Raw genomic sequence first — 20,558 nt, 5'->3', positions numbered from 1 at the left:
AAGCCAATGGGAGTCTTTCCACTGACTTCAGTGGGCTTTGGATCAGGTTGTTTATTCCTGCTGATGTAAGAGGAAGTACCATTGGGCTCTAAATCTCCTGTCTTCCTGCACTCAACAGTATTCTTCCTAGTGCTCAATAAGCCAGCTCAGATGAGTTTTCAGACTCTTTGGCCTATAGTTAACTGTTTTGTTTCCCTTGGAAATATATTTACATTACATAGCAGCTTCACTCCACTTCTTCTTACTATTATTGTTTGCCATCTTTTTCATGGGAAGCTGACAAATGGAGAGAGCAGAATGACCTGTTGATGAACTGCTTTAACTCTGCGCCAGAGCTGGCAGGAAAAAGGCTGGTTTAGCTCAGTGTTTTGGGAATGGAAAAAACAGATGGTCCTTGGTCCCATTTTACAGATGTTGTTCCATTTTGCACTGAAAATTACAAAATGTGGATCCCAGGAATTTATACATTTCCAAAGTATTCTAGGAATGGGACAGTGGAAATTTCTTGCTGTAATGCTCAAGGCTTCAGCAGTGCCATGCATTTCACTCTTTTTTGTTGTTGTTGTTTGTTTTTTTCTTATGGAGCCTCTACACCTTTAACACACCTACAACTCATTCATTTGTCCAGTGCAGTTCATACACCAAAGGTACATGTGCTGGTGCCTAGATACTACAGCATGGCTACATTAGATTAAATAGTCGTGTGGTTAAGGTGCTGGAGTGGGACTCAGGCGATCTGGATTCAGTTCTTAGCTCTGCCCAGACTGTTTGTGTGACCTTGTGCAAATCACTTAGTTTTTTTGGTCCTCAGTTTCCTGGTGTCCTTGTAGCTCTGGGGGATCAGCAGTGTTGAAGGGGCAGAATCCCTTGTTTGTACTATGAGGTGTGGTGGCAAACCCAATCTCTCAGGAACAATCTGGGGAAAATGGGGCAAAAGAATGCTTATCATCTTTCCCTGAGTATTTTGGTCAGAGTAGTAGGCTACTGAGGCCCTGATTCTATAACAGGAATCCCTCAAGCAGGCCCTTGCACCCATATGGAATCCTACTGATTCCATACAGGCACAGGGATCCCACTGTACACATGTAGTTGCAGGATCAGGCCCTGAGTTTGTTCAGTGTTACTGAAAAGCCAGTGTGATTGGGGAGTAGCATTTGTCTGGGTTTTGTTGTTTGTTTTTTTTTAAGCTGTGATCTTTTCCTTCCTGATCCATTCATGTCAAACAGGGAGGAAGTGGCTCCTAATCTGGGAAAGAATTTCCGAAATGGAAGCAGTGACTCAGCATTTTACATAGCAGGGCCCTGGAAAATGCTGATGGGTTTGGCTGTAAATTTCCTAAAGGTCAGGTGTGCATGCATAGAGGAAGCTTGCTGAATGCAGATAGAGTGCTGGAAGGGAAAAGGGAGTCAGGCTGCCTGTTGGCAGCGGCAAGGAGTTTCCTGACCCTGCTTGTTTACGTGCTGAGAGTTTGATCCCTTTTGAATTAAATCCCTGTAAAGTCTTTTCCCGAGGGAATAAACGGGTTGGCTTGATTATTGGTTATTTAATGTCTTTGGGAGAGATTCTCTTCTCAGTAATATCAGAGTAACTCCATTGACTTCAGTGGTGTTGTTTCTATCCTCCACCAGTGTGAGTGGTCAGAGCCTTTCATTCTTGGCCCGTGAGATGTAACTACTTCAGATTTGTACTGGTATGGCCAATACACTGCCCCATTCAAGATCATGGTTACAATATATGCTTTAATTAAATAAGACCTGCTCTGCCTCTCACAGGGTAGCGTGAGCATTAGCTCCTGATTGGTGTGCAGCACTTTAAGCTCCTCTGAAGTCAGATACTATATATATATACAGAGTATTATTATCAGTGAGTGCTTTGGAATGGGATAGTTGAGATACCGAGGGTTTTTTGGTGAATATTGTCTTCGCTTGCACTAAATTGCCCTGAGTGTGCCAAACACTGCAGCAGCCCACCCTACGTTTTCTCTGCCTCCTTCTTTCCTGAGCTAGCTAATATCTTCTCAATGCCCAGACAGTCTCTGTGCACCTCATCTACTGGCACAGTATCAGGATGGTCTCCGATGGTAGTTGGTTGTCTGGGAGTGAACCTCGGCCGTTAACTTTTGTCTGAGGCTCAAGACTAGTGCCCCAAAATACATGGTGGTTGAAACTACCCTCCCTCTCAGCACTGAGGGCATGACAAGAGTTGTGGTCTAGGGTTTCAGCAAGGCAAGTTGGGAGAAAGGACTATTTTAACAGTACTGGATACATTCAGAACTGAACAGCTGTATGTCATAGTGCCTATACTGTTAAAAGTCAGTGGAGATTCTCCTTTAGCAAAAGTGCTTTTGGAGCAGGAGGCTGTAAAATATGTATTCATTGCGGTCATCATGAGTTCTGAGGGGCCACGGTGTGTGGTACGGGGACATCTTAGGTGTCCATGGATTTGATACAACACCGTGCCAAAAATAAATAAATTAAAAGGAAATTACAGTGAAGGGAGTTTCCAGACAGGCTTTTCTTTTGTGGCCTCTCACTTGCGGTTTCATTACCCTCTGTGCACCGAAATTACAAAATCCTCTTTCTGACTGGCAGAACAACAGTCAAACTACAGAGTTACCAGTACAGGAAGAAGTCGGATTGGGTTTGTTTTAATTGTGAAGTAATCAAATTATTTCAACTAAAGAGATTTGGGGAATGCCTTTTGGCAAAACCAGTGCAGCAGTGACCATGTTAGTTAGTTGATGTTGGCCTTACAGTTAACAGTCAGAAAGGCAACATGGTCTTATAACTGACCACGGGGTTAGGAGCTAAGGAACTCCTGAAATCTATACCAGGCTTGGGCTCTGCATGGCCCTGGCTACTTAGGGCCAGATGACTGATTACTTAGGACAGCACAATGTGAATTTAAAGCTGCTGCAGATTTGGACCAGAGAAATTTCCCCTGTGTAAAGGGAATATCCATTGATGGCAAGCTGACCACAGAATTAGGAGCTAAGAATACCTGACACTCTTTTACCAACTGCTTCCCCCACCCCTGTGGTAAAGGCAAAGAGGGGATTTGATGGAAGCAGGCTGAGGGCATGTCTGAGATGGGCGTGAGTGGGAGCGGGGAGTGGATGTTTTAATTATAGTCCTGTTGCCTCGAGGTGATTTCCTGATGCCACTCGCTGTCTGTCCCCAACTCCTGAGAATCTCCTTCCTTCTTGTCTCCATGAAGGCTTCCTCCCTCCCATGATCATTTCCCTCTACCTCCTACTCACCATTGCTCTCTCCCGCTGCCCTCCACAACACTAAAGTCTCCTTTCTTCCATTCTCAGCAGCTGTGGTTCCCTCTCATGGCCTTCTCCAGCACCTAAGACCCATCACTTCCCAGAGTATCAAGATCAATGTTCACTGTCTGATAATGAGAGAAGACACCCTGAATCCAGAAAAGGGAGGCTCTTTTTATATGAACTGGCCTCAAACACTCTTGAATCACTACATAGGAAGCAGCTTCTCACGTACCTGTAGTGCCATATAAATGACAACACAATACGTCAAATCCATGCGGTGCCTCAGCGCTTTACAATGAAGGAGTCAGAAGGTTAAATGAAACTTAGCTCCTAATTAAGGCAAGGTCCAGCTCTTAAGATTGAGGCCCTGGATAGGCAGAGCTCAAGGGACTGAGCCTTTGAGAATCAAAGAAAATTGCAAACATTTAGGAGAAGGAGGCCTTTCTGACAGAGAAAAGAGCATGAGAGCCCCCAAGGAATCCATGCCAGGGACAAGCAGAAATTGGTAGCATAACAAAGGTAGCTTAATAAAAGTGGAGCAGAATTTTACGTTGTAGGTCTTATTATAATCATGTTTACACTGGGGTCAATCAGGTCAAACACCCAGAGGTGACAAATCAGTGTGTAACTGAGAACAGAATTGGGTCCAGTTTGTTTGAAGCTACTCTGGGGCAGCTTCTTAAGATAGGAGGTTGCTTAATAGGGTTATCTCTTGTAGAGGTTTCACCGTACTATTAAAAATCAAGGTGAAGGAAAGAGAAACAAAAATTTGTGTGTGTTTTTTGTGGGGGGAAACTTCATAGTCTCCATGAAGAGATGCGTGTGTCTATTGATCTAGGTTTCTACACCATACTCACCACCCTAGTATCGGAGGGCCTGACTTCATCAGATTTGTCTGCCCAATTTCAGATGCCACCAGCCACCACAGCTCAAAGCCCCCACAGTAATTGGAGATGTTTAACCATCCATTCTGAAGTGAAATCAATTAGAAAAGCCCCAAAATGTGACCATAAAAGCGTTAAAACCAAGATGTTTGTGTTTTTCAACTTATTCTGTTGGTTGTTTGCTCTTTTGGGAGGTTTCTTTGGGAATCTTAACATTTGATAAATAAGCGTTTTACCAGCTGCTGCTATTCGGCTGTAAACTATTATTCTTTATTCTCTTCTTAAATAACATAGACTAGTTCCTGAAAGTGAAAGGCTGTGACGTCCACTGGCAAAGAGCACAAGCAGAATAAGAACACTGGCAACTAAAGACTTGTATAAACACTGGAACTGAAAAAGCAACACTGCTGTGCGGATCAGAGTGGAGGTTTTTTTTAACAAATCTGAAATATCTCAAGGACCCAGCTACTGAAATGCCTTGAAAGTCATAAGCCAGGTTCTAAAAATCAACACAGATTGCGACCGAAGGCTGATACAAGAGTACGGAAATAGGAGTTACTGTGTTGTTTGCTGTGGAGGCCCAGTCCCGGTGAGCAGCCTCGATGGTGAATCCTGAATGAGCTGAAGCCAGGAGACCAGCTAGAGAGGAAGTCCAGCAAATGGGGAATTGTAAACTTGGGAAGGAGATTTGGAAGGCATGTGCAATGCAGTGACACAATAGTTGGCCACAGCAAACAGCATGGAAAACATTTTTATGTGAAGATTGTGTAATGAAATTATATTGCCTTTTCTTGACTGCTATTTGATGTAATTCTATAAACAAGGGGTATCCTGACAATGTGAGGGAGAAAAATGAAACAGTTAATTTAGAACATCTGCTTTGCTCCAAAGACATCCTCATTCCTATTTTAAAGAATATAAATGGTAATCTGAGAAACAGATTATAATGACATGGCCTGGATTATTTTCACAAGGGATTACAGTTAGAGATTATCTTGAGACACAAAGTCTGGAGCTGGATCCGAACCTGCACAAAGTGTGGATCTGAACTTGCACATTAACTTTCAATGAAATTTAGGAACCCAAGTACCTAAGACACTTCTGAAAATGGGGTTTAGCCTCCCCAGTTACTGAGGTACTTTTGAAAATTGTACCCATGGTTTCTTCACTGAAGAATTTAAAAGATAAGGTCCTGGTCCTGCTATTGGATCTATGCAAGTGGACTCTGTGCCTGCATGAGCTCTGCCAGAGTCAATGGAGCCCTGTGCAAGTACAAGGATCTCCCTGCATGGTCTGATCACAAGATCAGGGCCTACTCCTCATAAAATGATGAATGAAGGCAACAAACAAAGGAAGCAGGAAAGGACAAAGACCTTAGCAACAAGTCCATGATGTTGCTGGGCTGTTGATATCTTAAATATTGTCTTATAAGTAGTCATGTCTGTTTATTGTAACTTTTATTGAGAGGGGGAGGAGGGCCAGAGAGACTGTCCAGCCCGTGGCTCAGAAAAGTTGACATTTCAGTTCTGTTTCCTGGTGTTTAGAACGGGTGTATATCACATCACATCCTGAGCCCTTCCCCTTTCTCCTTGCCCTGTGAAGCACTAGGAGGAGTCCAGCCGCAGTCACTGTGTGAACTGGCCTGGAACACTGTAGCTGATTGTGTGGGGCTGCTTTTGCCACTGACTGCCTGCTTCATGCGTGCTGTCTAAGAAATAGCAGCTAGAAGACTAACAGCCCTTCTGAGCACAGTGAGTATCAGCTAATTAAGCCAACAATTTCTCTAAATCAGAAAGCAGTATCAAGAAACCTGTGTGTGCACCCTGGGACAGTTAATAAAACCCAAAGGACAACACCCCACTTTCACTTTCCATCAGTGAAGCAAACAAGGAACAGCTGAATTTCCTGATATAGCTGGAGTGAAAGGGGCAGCGGATGGGCTGTCTAGTGTACAGAAATTAGATCATTGGTGGGTGCCAGTGGCAGGGGAGAAACCGAGGCATATTCATTGTATGAGGCAATGTAGCACTCACTTCGGAGATATGGGGAAAAAACTACTACTTTGTTTACATGTGACTGTGAATGGAAACTTGACATTGCAATAATGTTGTATGACGAGCACCTCTTACTTTTGCTGCATCTCCTTTGACTTAAATGAGCTTCACAGTACTAGATGGCAGTAAACTTAATATAAAGGGAATCAAACGACCATTTTCCTTTGCTAATCTCGGTTCATCCCTTAAGCTCACAGACTGAGCAAACTTATCTAGAGTGAGTCATTGATACGCCTTAGCATAACTACCAAATGTTATTGCTCCTTCTGCATTAATCTATATCTGTTTCTAGCTCTGTAATTTAGAGCAAAGGAAGATCTAAATGTAAAGAGTTGTACTATTCTTCGTGGTGCAAGGACTGGACCTTCTTGTATTAGATGTCTGTGTAATGCTAGAATATCTTAGAAGTACAATGTGCAGCCAATTCCAGTATAAGGAGTTTTATAGTGAAGACAAATCTTCCGCTTGCCTTTTGCAATGTGGTTCTGTAGATACAAGCTAAGTTATTCATTAACACAGAAAGCTGATTTATTTTAAAAGGATACTGTCCAATTTCACATTTCACTTACTTTAACAGCCTCTTAAACACAGCCCCAGATTCTGCCACTCTTTACTCACATTGAGTATTACCTTATTCTGACTTTAATGGGACTGCTTGCAGAATAAGGTACTACTCGATAAGAGTGGCAGAATCTGACCCTTAGATTTTGTCACTCATACACTTCACAAAATGTAAAATATCAACATTCAGTATAAAATTTATAACTGCCATATAAAATACTCAAATCAATCCCCATATCTAGTTCATGAAGCAACCCCCAGCCTAGCTGCTTGCAAAAGACATGCTGTTATAGTAGCAAATGCCAGTGTGATTCCAAAGTGTTCCTGTCAAAACAAAAAAATAGTTACACTTTCTATAAGACACACACGAAGCCAGTAACATGCTTTGACTGTGGTTTACATGCATGCACTTCATTTTGAGTTGGACCTACAGATAGCATGGTGGGATTTCTGGGAATGAAAGGAAGGGACCAATAACTTGCTAACAATATAGGCATAGTTTAGCCTATCAGAGTTTAGCAGGAGCTGCACATCTTTCATTATGTGGTGCCTGAGTGCATCCGCCGATCAGGGGAGGCTCTAGGTATTTTGCTGCCCCAAGCACGGCAGGCAGGCTGCCTTCGGCGGCTTGCCTGCGGGAGGTCCCCAGTCCTGCAGATTTGGCGGTATGACTGCGGGAGGTCAGCCGAAGCTGTGGGACCAGCGGACCCTCCGCAGGCATGCCGCCGAAGGCAACCTGCCTGCCGCCCTCACGGCGACCAGCAGAGCGCCACCCTGTGGCTTGCCACCCCAGGCACGTGCTTGGCGTGCTGGTGCCTGGAGCCGCCCCAGCCGCCAATACCTTCCTGTTGTGCTGCTTATCCACCTTTTCTCTGCTTACTGCAGTTTTATCAGCAGTTTTATAGGGGTGCCTGAGCAGGAGACCAATAGAGAAGATCATCTTTGTCTACTGTTATCTCATCTGTCTTATGAGTTTTCCAGTGAAGATTTGGAAGGTAACGGGTTTAGAATTGTCTTGGAAGTTAAAGGCAGCTGACTGCTGGACACTCATCCATTGCAAGTGGTTATTTCTCTGGCTCCTCCTCCATTTTGATAGTTCCACTCAGATTCAGAAGGAGAGAGATACCTCTTACATGCTTGTTCTTCACTCAGAAAGACCTACTTTTCCAGTGCAGCTAGGATACCAGTGGAAAGAAACCCAGGAGGAAAAAAAAAAAACTTCTCTGCATGAAACAAAGCATGCTGGTAAAGATGTGGGAGCAAGGTGCATCCAGTTCCATGTGTCTGTCTGTCTAATGTCTTCCTATGTGCTGCTGGATCTAGACTTAGGAATATAGGAGTAGTTGTACCAGATCAAATCAGTGGTCCATCTAGTGCAGAATCCTGTATCGGATGCTTCAGAGGAAAATGCAAGAAATCCTGTAGTGGAAAATGTATGGAATAAATTGTTCATTCTCTCTAATATCCATGTGTTACTGGCTGACTTATGTCCTGGGCGCGTGAGGATTTTTATCCCTTTTAGCTCATCTGATGTAACTGTGGATATTCTCATTACCATATTCATGTTCAGTCCCTTTTTTGAATCCTGCTAAGCTCTTAGTCTCAGTGATATTTTATCATAGAATGCAGGAGGGAAGGGACCTTGAGAAGTCATCTCCAGCCCCGTAAACTGAGGCAGGACCAAGTAAACTTAGACCATCCCTAACAGGTGTTTGTCCAACCTGTTCTTCAAACCCTCCAATGATGGGGATTGCATAACCTTCTTGGTAACCTATTCCAATATTTAACTATCCTCATAGTTAGAAAGCTTTTCCTAATAGCTAACCTAAATCTGCCTTGCTGCAGATTAAGCCCATTACTTCCTGTCCTACCTTCAGTGGACATGGAGAACAATTGATCACACTTGTCTTTATAACAGCCCTTAACATATTTAAGTCCCCCCTCAATCTTCCTTTCTCAAGAGTAACTATGCCCAGTTTTTTTTGGCCTTTCCTCATAAATCAGGTTTTCTAAACCTTTTACAATTTTTGTTGCTGTTCTTTGGACACTCTCCAGTTTGTCCATATCTTTCCTAAAGTTTGGCACCCAGAATTGGACACGCTACTGAGGCCTCACCAGTGCTGAGCAGAGCAGGACAGTTTCCTCCCACGTCTTACATACAACACTCCCGATAATACACCCCAGAATATTTAGCCTTTTTTGCAACTACATCACATTTTTGTGATTCACCCCCAAATGCTTTTCAACAGCACTACTACCTAGCCAGTTATTCCCCATTTTTTAGTTGTAGATTTGATTTTTCCTTCCTAAGTACTTGGATCTTATCTTTATTGAATTTCATCTTACTGAATTCAGATCTATTGTCTAATTTATCATGGCCTTATGAAGTCTAATCCTGTCCTCCAAAGTGCTTGCAACCCCTCCCAGTTTGGTGTTATCTGTAAACTTTATAAGCATACTCTCCAGTCCATTATCCAAGGCATTAATGAAAATATTGACTAGTATCGGACCCAGGACTGACATCTGTGGGACACCTCTTGATCCAAACCATTGATAACAACTGTCTAAGTATGGTCTTTGAACCAGCTGTGCATCCACCTTCTAGTAAATTCATGTAGAATGCATTTCCATAGTTTGTTTATGAAAATGTCATGTGGAGACTGTCAAAAGCCTTACTAAATTGAGATAAGAACAGATTTAAAAATGTTACTAAAGTGAATGTTTGAAATGAAATATACATAGGTTGAGGGAGAAGGTACTGTACATTTGGGGTCAGGCTTGGGTTATGGAGGGTTACAGATATCGTTTGCAGGGATGAAAAGATACATACATATCACATAACCAGCATAGACCCAGATTGGGGTGCAAGGGTTTTTAAAGTGTCAGTGGATAAGAGGGCTCGGATACGCCACCCATTGAATGAATAAGGAGTCCAAGTCAGTATTGGTGGAGCGGATAGGTAAATGGGTGGGGTGTGTCCCTTGGTCCGTCAGGGAAGGATGTGGGTTATTTCCCTGGTCAACTGTCCCGGTTACTCGGTTTGGTATTGGCGGTGTCCGGTGATGTGTTCGGTATCTACTGTTTCTCCTCTGTTCACTAGGCCAGTAATCTTGTGACTGAGTTCCAAAGATTATGATTTTGATAAAAACAATTTCATATTACCAGATTTAAACTTGATGCCTTTCAATTGCATTGGATATCACCTTGTTTCTGAATAACTAGAGAGGACAACTCATTTTACCTTCTTATACCATTCATCCTTACTCTATTTGCTATAGCCTAGCCATGACTGCCAAGTTTCTTTTAAATAGTCTTTTCTGAGAGCCTTTGTTGACTAGTTCTCCTGTTGTGCACTATTTTATTGTCTAATAGATTGGAGAGAGCTGACTTTCCTTTACAGATGTCGTGCTGGTGTGACTCTATAATATCATGTTCATCTCTGTGTTTAATAATTTCTGCAGTGCCTTCCATCCAAGAACCTATATGTGTGTCATAAACATTAATTAATTAAGTCTCACAAAGAACTTGTGAGGTAGGTCAGTATCATTTCCCCATCCCCCATTTTACAGAGTGGCATGGGGAAACTGAGGCACAATTAAGATTTGCCCAACATCACAGTAAGTGCCAGAACTGCAATTGGAATCCAGTCTCATCTCCCTGTCCTGTGCTCTACTCAACAGACCACACTTATCCCCTATATAGCTCAAGACAGATCTCTAAGACAAAAACAATTGTTTTGAAATTGCATGCTTGATTATTATATTTTATTTTCTCCTAAGTACGGAGAAATTTTAGCAACATGGTTGGTTGGTGTTTTGTTTTTGTTTGCTCAGTTAAGTCATTTTTATTTATCAGTTTGCCATATTTTGCTCATAGTAGCACTGACCGTCCCCAGATAACTGTTCTCAAAGAAATCTCTGCTGAAAAACAAGGGACACACTTAAAACACATTTTGGTCTCTTTATTGACAACATGGCAATGCCCTTTTTCATGCTCTGCAGCAGTTACACATAATAATGCACATAACTTTAACAAATAGAGCATAACAATGTTATTGCCCCCTGGTGCCTAAAAGATCTTGCTGCTGGCTATGTTCTCCTCTCTAAATGAAAATGTAGCCTTAGGCACGTGAGAATAATTGCATCTTTAAGAAGTACCTGCTTGGATGTGCAATTCTGTATTATGTGTTGTCATCTCTGAATAAAAACAGTGCACAAAGAGATACAATCTTTGAAAACATGTTTAACTTAATACTGCCTAGGTACAGGCTTATAGCAAGTCACAACAAGCTTTATAGATGTACTGAGCATACTCCGCATATTTGTCTGGGTTCATGTGATCCATAGACTTTCCTATCACACTGCTAATAAGAGATTTCATACTTCACTTTGTTGTCTAATAGCAGGAAGAATAAATGGGCCAAAAACATGTTTAGGTTGGGGTGCAGGAAGGGAATAGTGTCACCATGGCATGCTCCCAAGCCCCGGAGACTGTGGAAGCTGTTAGACTGAACATGCTTGCCTGAATCAGAACTAATTTGAATACTTTGGTTGCTCAATTAATATTAAGTGCCAAGCACATGTCTTACTAGGTATAGGACTCTGCTTTCAGTTATACTGGTGTAATCAATGGCCCTGCATAGCACTGAGTATCATGAGGTGTGCCTGTGATGTGGAATTCAGTGCAAGGCAGATGGCACCAAGGCTGTTATCAACAACAGCTGTGTTAACCTACAGGACACCAATACAAGCCAAAATACCTCTTGACTTCCCCCCCAAAAGGTGTATATAACATCACACAGGCAGAGCAAGGCTTTGCAAACAACCTGCTAAACTAACTGTAAGTAAATCAGAAAAATAAACTAGAAGTTTAGCTGCTTCACCACTGAATGCAATTCAGATCCTGTGTGGTGGAGGCATTCAGAGATGTTCTTTTAAGATTCGGCATTCCATGGTATGTAGGCAATTCAAAAGGAACTCACCATATTATGAATATAATGCAGAAGCGGAGGTGTATTTTATCCCATGTATAGGAGGTTAGGTAAAGCCAAGCAGCATTCAAGTGGTTCATTCAGTTCTGGTGAGGGGAAGTTACATCAGAAAGCTAATGTCCCATTCCGTCTCCTCCTTTGAGTTAACATATCTAACCCCTTTTTTTCCTGAATGGTTTTACCCGGCCTTTCAAATTTTAACAATGAGCATATTCTGCATGCATCATTATGGCTTAGTCAACAGCACTCACCTTTGGGTGAGAAAATCATTGGTTCATGTACTGCACCAGGGGTCTGATCGAGCTACCATTAAAGTCCAGGGGAGTCTTTTCACAGACTTCAGTGTTGAATCAGAATCTAGAAAATGGTCTGATGCCAAATGATGACAGTACGCAAGGCAGTACTACAGAGACATGCATCTAATAGTGGTTAGAGGTTCTGTCTTTTGGAGATGATGGGCTCTATTGTCCAATGCTCATTACTGGGAAGATGATATTTAATGGCCTGATCCAAAGCCCATTGAACTCAATGGAAAGACTCCTTTTGACTTTAGTGGAATTTGGATCAGATGCAAATAAAGCTGAGTAAATAACTAAAAAAAATTCATTAATATTCACTATGTTCCCTGTGTGTACAGTTGCTATCAGCAATCTAGCAAACAAGTTTACCAGCAGGAATGTTTGTGGAAACTGCAAATTTTAATCACTTAAGAATATTTGTGCAAAGCAAACTTGGGAATCATAAATGTGAGCATTCTGACAGAAACCCAGGTCTGAGTTACTCATCTAATCCAGAAATGGAAATAACATGTGGCTGATATGTCTGATAAAAACTAATGAGAACAGCTAGAATGTTGACAACTGAATATTCACAAAGAGCTATGCATGAAGAGTCTATAGAAATATATTCACCAAAACTATTCAGCAAATATCTTTGAATAATGAATTTGAGAAAATTGCCCATGGACAGTCTGAATGAGCAGGAAGGGTGTTGTTATTAGGTGGAGAAAGCTCTGGCAAAGAGATGGGGCTCATATTTTTGTCCTGGAAGCAGTGGAACTGATGGATATTCTCATCTTTTGGGGAACAGAGTTAGGGAGTGGATAACCTACAAGCTTCTATGACTAAGACGTCATGTCACTTCACTTTAATCCTCAAATTTATTTTAAAAATGTACAATGAAAACTCAAGTAATCTATATTCATGTAGCTTGTCCCATTACTAGTTGATGTTTTTAAATAGGTCCTGAACAGTCTTGTTATAGTTTCAGCACAGAAGGGAAGCATTCAGGGGACAGTAGTTCCTAGAAGTGATGGGAGTTGTAGACATGGAAGCAGTGCATGCTGGGAAAAGGATAGACAAGAGATCCCTCTCCCCCTGTTGGAGAGTGAGCAAGAAACTGAGGTACAGTCACATCTTTGCTTAGAGAAGGTAAGCCAAAGTATTCATCATTCAAGGCTTGAAGAAAGGGTCCTTGAACTCTCTCTGCAGAATTAAGAATGCAAATACAACACTGTGTTGCTAGTGCCTCAGAAACAGAAAGTGAAATTGAGAAGAAACAGAGAATAAATTAAAGTGAATCGACTGGTTTGTTTTCATTGTGCAAGTTGAGTGAAAGGCACAAAGTAAACAAACAGATGTTGAAAAATGAATTCTCATTATCTTAAATTATATTAATTATCTAATGTGGTGTTTGCAATGAAGGCAAGGTACAATTTCTCCCCAGCATTCCATCATCATGTGCTAATCACAGCACAATAAGGAAAGATTTTAAAATATCTTGACTTTAAACTAGGTTCGACGGGGACAGGTAAGCAAAGCCCACAGGTAAGTGGGGAACATGAAGACCTGGGAGATGGGTCGGAAACGAGGGAGCGTGGGCTATAATGGCACAGAGAAAAGAGGGTCAGGGCAAAACTGGGAGGCAAGATCAAACAAGTATCTTAGATGCCTATATACAGATGTGAGAAGTATGGGTAATAAGCAGGAAGAACTGGAAGTGCTAATAAATAAATACAACTATGACATTGTTGGCATCACTGAAACTTAGTGGGATAATACACGATTGGAATGTTGGTGTGGATGGGTATTGTTTGCTCAGGAAGGATAGACAGGGTAAAAAGGGAAGAGGTGTTGCCTTATATATCAAAAATGTACACACTTGGACTGAGGTGGAGATGGACATAGGAGACGGAAGTGTTGAGAGTCTCTAGTTAGGATAAAAGGGGTAAAAAACAAGGGAGTCTACTACAGGCCACCTAACCAGGTGGATGAGGCTTTTTTTAAACAACTAACAAAATCATCCAAAGCCCAAGATTTGGTGGTGATGGGGGACTTCAACTAGCCAGATATATGTTTGGAAAATAACACCGCAGGGCACAGACTATCCAATTGCAGACAACTTTTTATTTCAGAAGGTTGAAAAAGCTGCCGGGGGGAAGCTATTCTAGACTTGATTTTAACAAATAGGGAGGAACTCGTTGAGAATTTGAAAGTAGAAGGACACTTGGGTGAAAGTGATCATGAAATCATAGAGTTTGCAATTCTAAGGAAGGGTAGAAGGGAGTACAGCAAAATAGAGACAATGGATTTCAGGAAGGTGGATTTTGGTAAGCTCAGAGAGCTGATAGGTAAGGTCCCATGGGAATCAAGACTGAGGGGAAAAACACCTGAGGAGAGTTGGCAGTTTTTCAAAGGGACACTATTAAGGGCCCAAAAGCAAGTTATTCTGATGGATAGGAAAGATAGAAAATGTGGCAAAAGACGACCTTGGCTTAACCACGAGATCTTGCATGACCTACAAAATAAAAAGCAGTCATATACAAAATGGAAACTAGGTCAGATTACAAAGGATGAATACAGGCAAACAACACAGGAATGCAGGGGCAAGATTGGAAAGGCAAAGGCACAAAATGAGCTCAAACTAGCTATGGGAATAAAGGGAAACAAGAAGACTTTTTATCAATACATTAGAAGCAAGAGGAAGATCAAGGACCGGGTAGGCCCACTGCTCAGTGAGGAGGGAGAAACAGTAAAAGGAAACTTGGAAACGGCAGAGATGCTTAATGACTTCTTTGTTTCAGTCTTCACTAAGAAGTCTGAAGGAATGTCTAACCTAGTGAATGCTTATGGGAAGGGGGTAGGTTTAGAAGATAAAATAAAAAAAGAGCAAGTTAAAAATCACTTAGAAAAGTGAGATGCCTGCAAGTCACCAGGGCCTGATGACATGCATCCTAGAATACTCAAGGAGTTAATAGAGGAGGTATCTGAGCCTCTAGCTATTATCTTTGGAAAGTCATGGGAGACGGGAGAGATTCCAGAAGACTGGAAGAGGGCAAATATAGTGCCCATCTATAAAAAGGGAAATAAAAACAACCCAGGAAACTACAGACCAGTTAGTTTAACTTCTGTGCCAGGGAAGATAATGGAGCAAGTAATTAAAGAAATCATTTGCAAACACTTGGAAGGTGGTAAGGTGATAGGGAATAGCCAGCATGGATTTGTAAAGAACAAATCGTGTCAAACCAATCTGATAGTTTTCTTTGATAGGATAACGAGTCTTGTGGATAAGGAAGAAGCGGTGGATGTGGTATACCTAGACTTTAGTAAGGCATTTGATATGGTCTCGCATGATATCCTTATCAATAAACTAGGCAAATACAATTTAGATGAGGCTACTATAAGGTGAGTGCATAACTGGCTGGATAACCATACTCAGAGAGTAGTTATTAATTGCTCCCAATCCTGCTGGAAAGGTATAACAAGTGGGGTTCTGCAGGGGTCTGTTTTGGGACCGGCTCTGTTCAATATCTTCATCAACGATTTAGATGTTGGCATAGAAAGTATGCTTATTAAGTTTGCAGACGATACCAAACTGGGAGGGATTGCAACTGCTTTGGAGGACAGGGTCAAAATTCAAAATGATCTGGACAAACTGGAGAAATGGTCTGAGGTAAACTGGATGAAGTTCAATAAAGACAAATGCAAAGTGCTCCACTTAGGAAGGAACAATCACTTTCACACATACAGAATGGGAAGAGACTGTCTAGGAAGAAGTATGGCAGAAAGAGATCTAGGGGTCATAGTGGACCACAGGCTAAATATGAGTCAACAGTGTGATAGTTACAAAAAAAGCAAACGTGATTCTGGGATGCATTAACAGGTGTGTTGTAAACAAGATACGAGAAGTCATTCTTCTGCTCTACTCTGCACTGGTTAGGCCTCAATTGGAGTATTGTGTCCAATTCTGGGCACTGCATTTCAAGAAAGATGTGGAGAAATTGGAGAGGATCCAGAGAAGAGCAACAAGAATGATTAAAGGTCTTGAGAACATGACCTATGAAGGAAGGCTGAAAGAACTGGGTTTATTTAGTTTGGAAAAGAGAAGACTGAGCAGGGACATGATAGCAGTTTTCAGGTATCTAAAAGGGTGTCATCAGGAGTATCAGAGAGGTAGCCGTGTTAATCTGCATCATGCTCCAAAAGGTCTGTTAGTCTATAAGGTGCCGCAGGATTCTTTGCTGCTATCAGGAGGAGGGAGAAAACTTGTTCACCTTAGCCTCTAATGATAGAACAAGAAGCAATGGGCTTAAACTGCAGCAAGGGAGATTTAGGTTGGACGTTAGGAAAAAGTTCCTAACTGTCAGGGTAGTTAAACACTGGAATAAATTGCCTAGGGAGGTTGTGGAATCTCCATCTCTGGAGATATTTAAGAGTAGGTTAGATAAATGTCTATCAGGGATGGTCTAGACAGTATTTGGTCCTGCCGTGAGGGCAGGGGACTGGACTCGATGACCTCTCGAGGTCTCTTCCAATCCTAGAGTCTATGAATCTATGACTCTTTCAACATACAAATACCAATAGGAATGTTTCTTCCAGAAACTGGGCTCACTTAGACAAATACAAGATGAAACTATTAATCTTGGGGAAAAGCCTTTTGTGTTTGTTGCAGAAATGAGTTTCAAGGGAAACTATTTTGCTTGAGGACTAGCTTCTGTTTTCAACTACGGCTGGGTTTCAACACTGACAGTTTAGAAGACTAGCTTTGGGCCACAGAGCAGTGTTTGCACCTTGCTTTAATGGGCGGATGTGTTAATTAACCTTTATCTCTGAAGTAGCAGACATTCTGGCAGTATCAAGGAATGTTTAAGGAAAGACGGTTGTCATAGTAATAAACCTAGACACATTCTATACATCCAATAACACTACTAGTAATGTTAATATATTTGTTTGTGTTTAACCATGGCAGTTCCCTGGAGATATGCCTATTAGTTAGGGTTGCCACCTGTCTGGGTTTTACTGAGACAGTCTGGGTTTTGGCTTCTGTGTGTGGGTGCCCTTTAGGGTTGCCAGGTGCCCAATTTTCAACTGGAAGGTCTGGTCAGAAAGGGGACCTGGCAACCCTAAATGGCACTCGAACCAAAAGTCAGGTTACTGCAGGGTAATATGAGGTGCCAGTTTATTAAGCTGCACCAGCTCCTGCTCAGCCGAGACCACCTCTTATCTGCAGGCAGGCTCCTTGAGATGATCCAGCAATGGATGTGGGGAGGCGTGTGTGCAATGGGGGTGGGGTCTCGAAGAAAGAGGTGGAGCAGGGGCAGGGCCTTGGGGAAAGAGGTGAGATGGCACAGGCCTTAGGGTTTCGGTTACCAGCAATTAGAAAGGTGGCAAGCCTACTATTAGTAATAATACTAAGTAGTTATTTCTCCATAGTGCTCTACAACCATTAATTTGTGAATCCTCACAAGATCCCTGAGGATTAGGTAAAAAAATATTATCCCCTTTCTATAGATGGATAAATTGAGAGGTTAAGTGACAGGCCTACTATACTCTAAAAAGTTACAAAGAGTTCTGTGGCACCTTATAGACTAACAGACGTATTGGAGCATGAGCTTTCATGGATGAATACCCACTTCGTCGGATGCAAGATCGGATGCATCCAGCAAAGTGGGTATTCACCCATGAAAGCTCATGCTCCAATACATCTGTTAGTCTATAAGGTGCCACAGGACTCTTTGCTGCTTTTACAGATCCAGACTAACACGGCTACCCCTCTGATGCTCTAAAGTTAGGTCAACCTATCTACATCGCTCAGGGACATGAAAAATCTACTCCTGAATGACGTAGTTAAGCCGCGCTAACCCCTGGTGTAGACAGTGCGAAGTCAACGGAAGAACTTCTCGGGGAGGTGGTTTACCTACTTGAACCCCTCCCATCAGCATAGCGAGTGTCTATACTGCAGCTGTAGCATTTTAATTATAGACATGCCCGCAGTGTAAATTATCAGCAGTGCTAAGATTGGAATTTAGTTCTTGGCTTCTAGTTCTGTACTCTGGCTGCTTGGCCTATGTTTTAGCATATAGTCATAATAACAAATTTGATTTCTTCTGATAACTGAGGAATAAGATAACAGATTAAACTTAATTGCCAGATTGAAAGTTTGCATTACAAATCTTCAGATGGTTCTGACTGACCTCCTTTGGGTTTTACTGGAGGCCAATCGCTCCAGCATCATGTAGACCAGGGGTGTTAACCCATTCTGGGCAAGAGTCAATAACGTTTTTTTAATTGCCCATTGTCATTACAAAGCTAGGCTCATGTAAGCTCCTCTACCAACAGTGGATTTCCCACTGATGATGGGAGGATCGCATAAAGTTTGAGGTTCGAATAAAACCTTTATGTAGTGATTTAGGATGGGATTTTCAAATATTGGCCTAAATCTGATCCCTGAATCTGCAGTAATTAGGCCAATGCTGACTGCTTTTGAAAATTCCACCCTCGACTTTTAGTTAATAAAATTACTGTTCCCTTCAGTATCACTCAGTGAGAAAACAAAATCTGCAGCATACTTTCAGGACAACAGATGTTCCTTCCTTTCCTTTTCCTTTTCTTTCTTTTTGCATGTACCTGCTTTCCACACACGCCTGCAGTAATTATGAATACATAACTCCCATGAAAATAAATGGAAATCTTGCATATGCATGGTCTGCAGGATCAGACTATGGATTGATTCTGCAAACCGTTTACTTTATGAATAATCTCATCAGTTTCAATGGGTTTGGGCCATGTGTATTGTTGATAATAAAGGCAGAGCAGTGGGGAGAGGTGAGCAAGGCTAGAGCTTGTTCCCATTGAAATTTATGGCAAAGCTCTAATTGATGCCACTTGGACCAGGATCAGGTATAAATTACTGCACATCCTGAGCTAGTCCAAAAATTAAAAGAGTTGTTGAGAAGAATATTAATTGAACTAGCAGTGTAAATCTTATTACGATTTAGGTATACATTACCAAACAGAACATAGTCACAGAAATACAAGTTGAAACAATTACTTTATCTTCAGGGAAACTCTTTTGTTAATTGATTGAGATGGATGGAGTTTCACCTGAAACTCCTGCTTAAGCACAATTACTGGATTCATCATTGGCTCAGTTTCCATGCAGGCAGCCAGTTAACACACAGTGGAAAGCTACAAAAGCTCTGTTATGAAGCTCATCTCCTTGCTTAGATGGATGGGAGCTAATTACATTTTTCCTCTTTGGACGAAGAACATGCTTCTGGTTTTGACAGCGTGTCTGATAATGGCAGGGGATTTTCTGAAGGTAATCCTGTCATGAAACTGCAGCCAGAGTTTGTTAATGTCACTCCAGGCACTGTGTCTAAGAGTACTCTTTGATGATAATAAAAATATACTATAGGAAAAGCTGCTTTATTTCTTATACCCTCATTCCTCAGGAAGTAACTTTTGGTGTAAAAGACTGTAAGTTATTTTATCTGGGGTAAATCTTTACAGAGAAGTCTTTCTGAACAAATACACCTTTCTGTCTTCATTCAAATCCCTCCTTCAAATGCCTCCATCAGGCATTACTATCTACTTCTTAAAAAAAAACACAAAAAAAACGTACCTCTGTTCAGTTACAGATGATGAGTTACTAATGCATGTTCAGTCAGGTCTTTAGAAAAGCACACTCCCTGGGCTGGATTCCCTTGCTCATTGGCATCCGCTGTTCTTTTTGCTGTGCATTTATTCATTTTTTTATTGTAATCATCACAGGGAAGGGCCGTGTATTTTTCTGCACCTCTAGGCACCATGCAGGTCTTGGTGCCTAGATTTGATGCAATGATTTGATGCAAATCAATAAAAAAGAAGCAGGAAACAAAAAGGCTCCCTTACAGTTGAGGACAGTTTCATCAATAGCTATTAGCCAGGATAGGCAGGAATGGTTTCCCTAGCCTCTGTTTGCCAGAAGCTGGGAATGAATGAACGGATCACTTCATGATTACCTGGTCTGTTCATTCCCTTTGGGACACCTGGCACTGGCCACTGTTGGAAGACAGGATATTGGGCTAGATAGATCTTTGGTCTGACCCAGTAGGGCCTGTCTTGTCTTAATGCAAATGAGCCTTACAGGAACAGCTGGCAAATTCCGCTCTTGGTTATACAGGTGTAAATCCAGAGCAGAACATGACCGTGAGTCTCGATACAGAGAAGATGTTAATGGCGAGCACAGTAATGCCCTCTCTGCCACATGTATGTGCCTATTGTAACAATACTTAGCATTTTATATCTTAGAAGTGCTGTACAAATGTTAAATAATCAGGACAACACCCTGTGAAATAGAAAAGTAAACGCTTTCCTCATTTTACAGATTGGGAAGCTGAGTTATTGAATGCCGAGTCAGGCCAAAGAGTGAGTTACTGTCAGAACCAGGATGAATACTGCAGGATTTTAGCCTGGTGTTCAATCTATTAGATTACGCTGCCCCTATACCGCCTCCTGCAGTATGGTGCTAAGAACTGT

The 20,558-nt window shown here is 41.8% G+C and overlaps 1 protein-coding gene across 1 annotated transcript in view; it reads left to right on the top strand.

The window, feature by feature from the left end:
• Window positions 1-5,737: 5,737 nt before the first annotated feature.
• The window catches only part of RALB (RAS like proto-oncogene B), a 79,715-nt gene continuing 64,894 nt past the window's right edge, over window positions 5,738-20,558 (top strand). Inside the window, exon 1 of the mRNA XM_030579660.1 lies at window positions 5,738-5,906. The gene's annotated coding sequence lies outside the window, so the exon portion shown is untranslated. The remainder of the gene's footprint in view (window positions 5,907-20,558) is intronic.

Source organism: Gopherus evgoodei, chromosome 11 (genome assembly GCF_007399415.2).
Source record: "Gopherus evgoodei ecotype Sinaloan lineage chromosome 11, rGopEvg1_v1.p, whole genome shotgun sequence".
NCBI classification, from domain to species: domain Eukaryota; kingdom Metazoa; phylum Chordata; order Testudines; family Testudinidae; genus Gopherus; species Gopherus evgoodei.
This window is presented reverse-complemented; position numbering and strand designations above follow the sequence as displayed.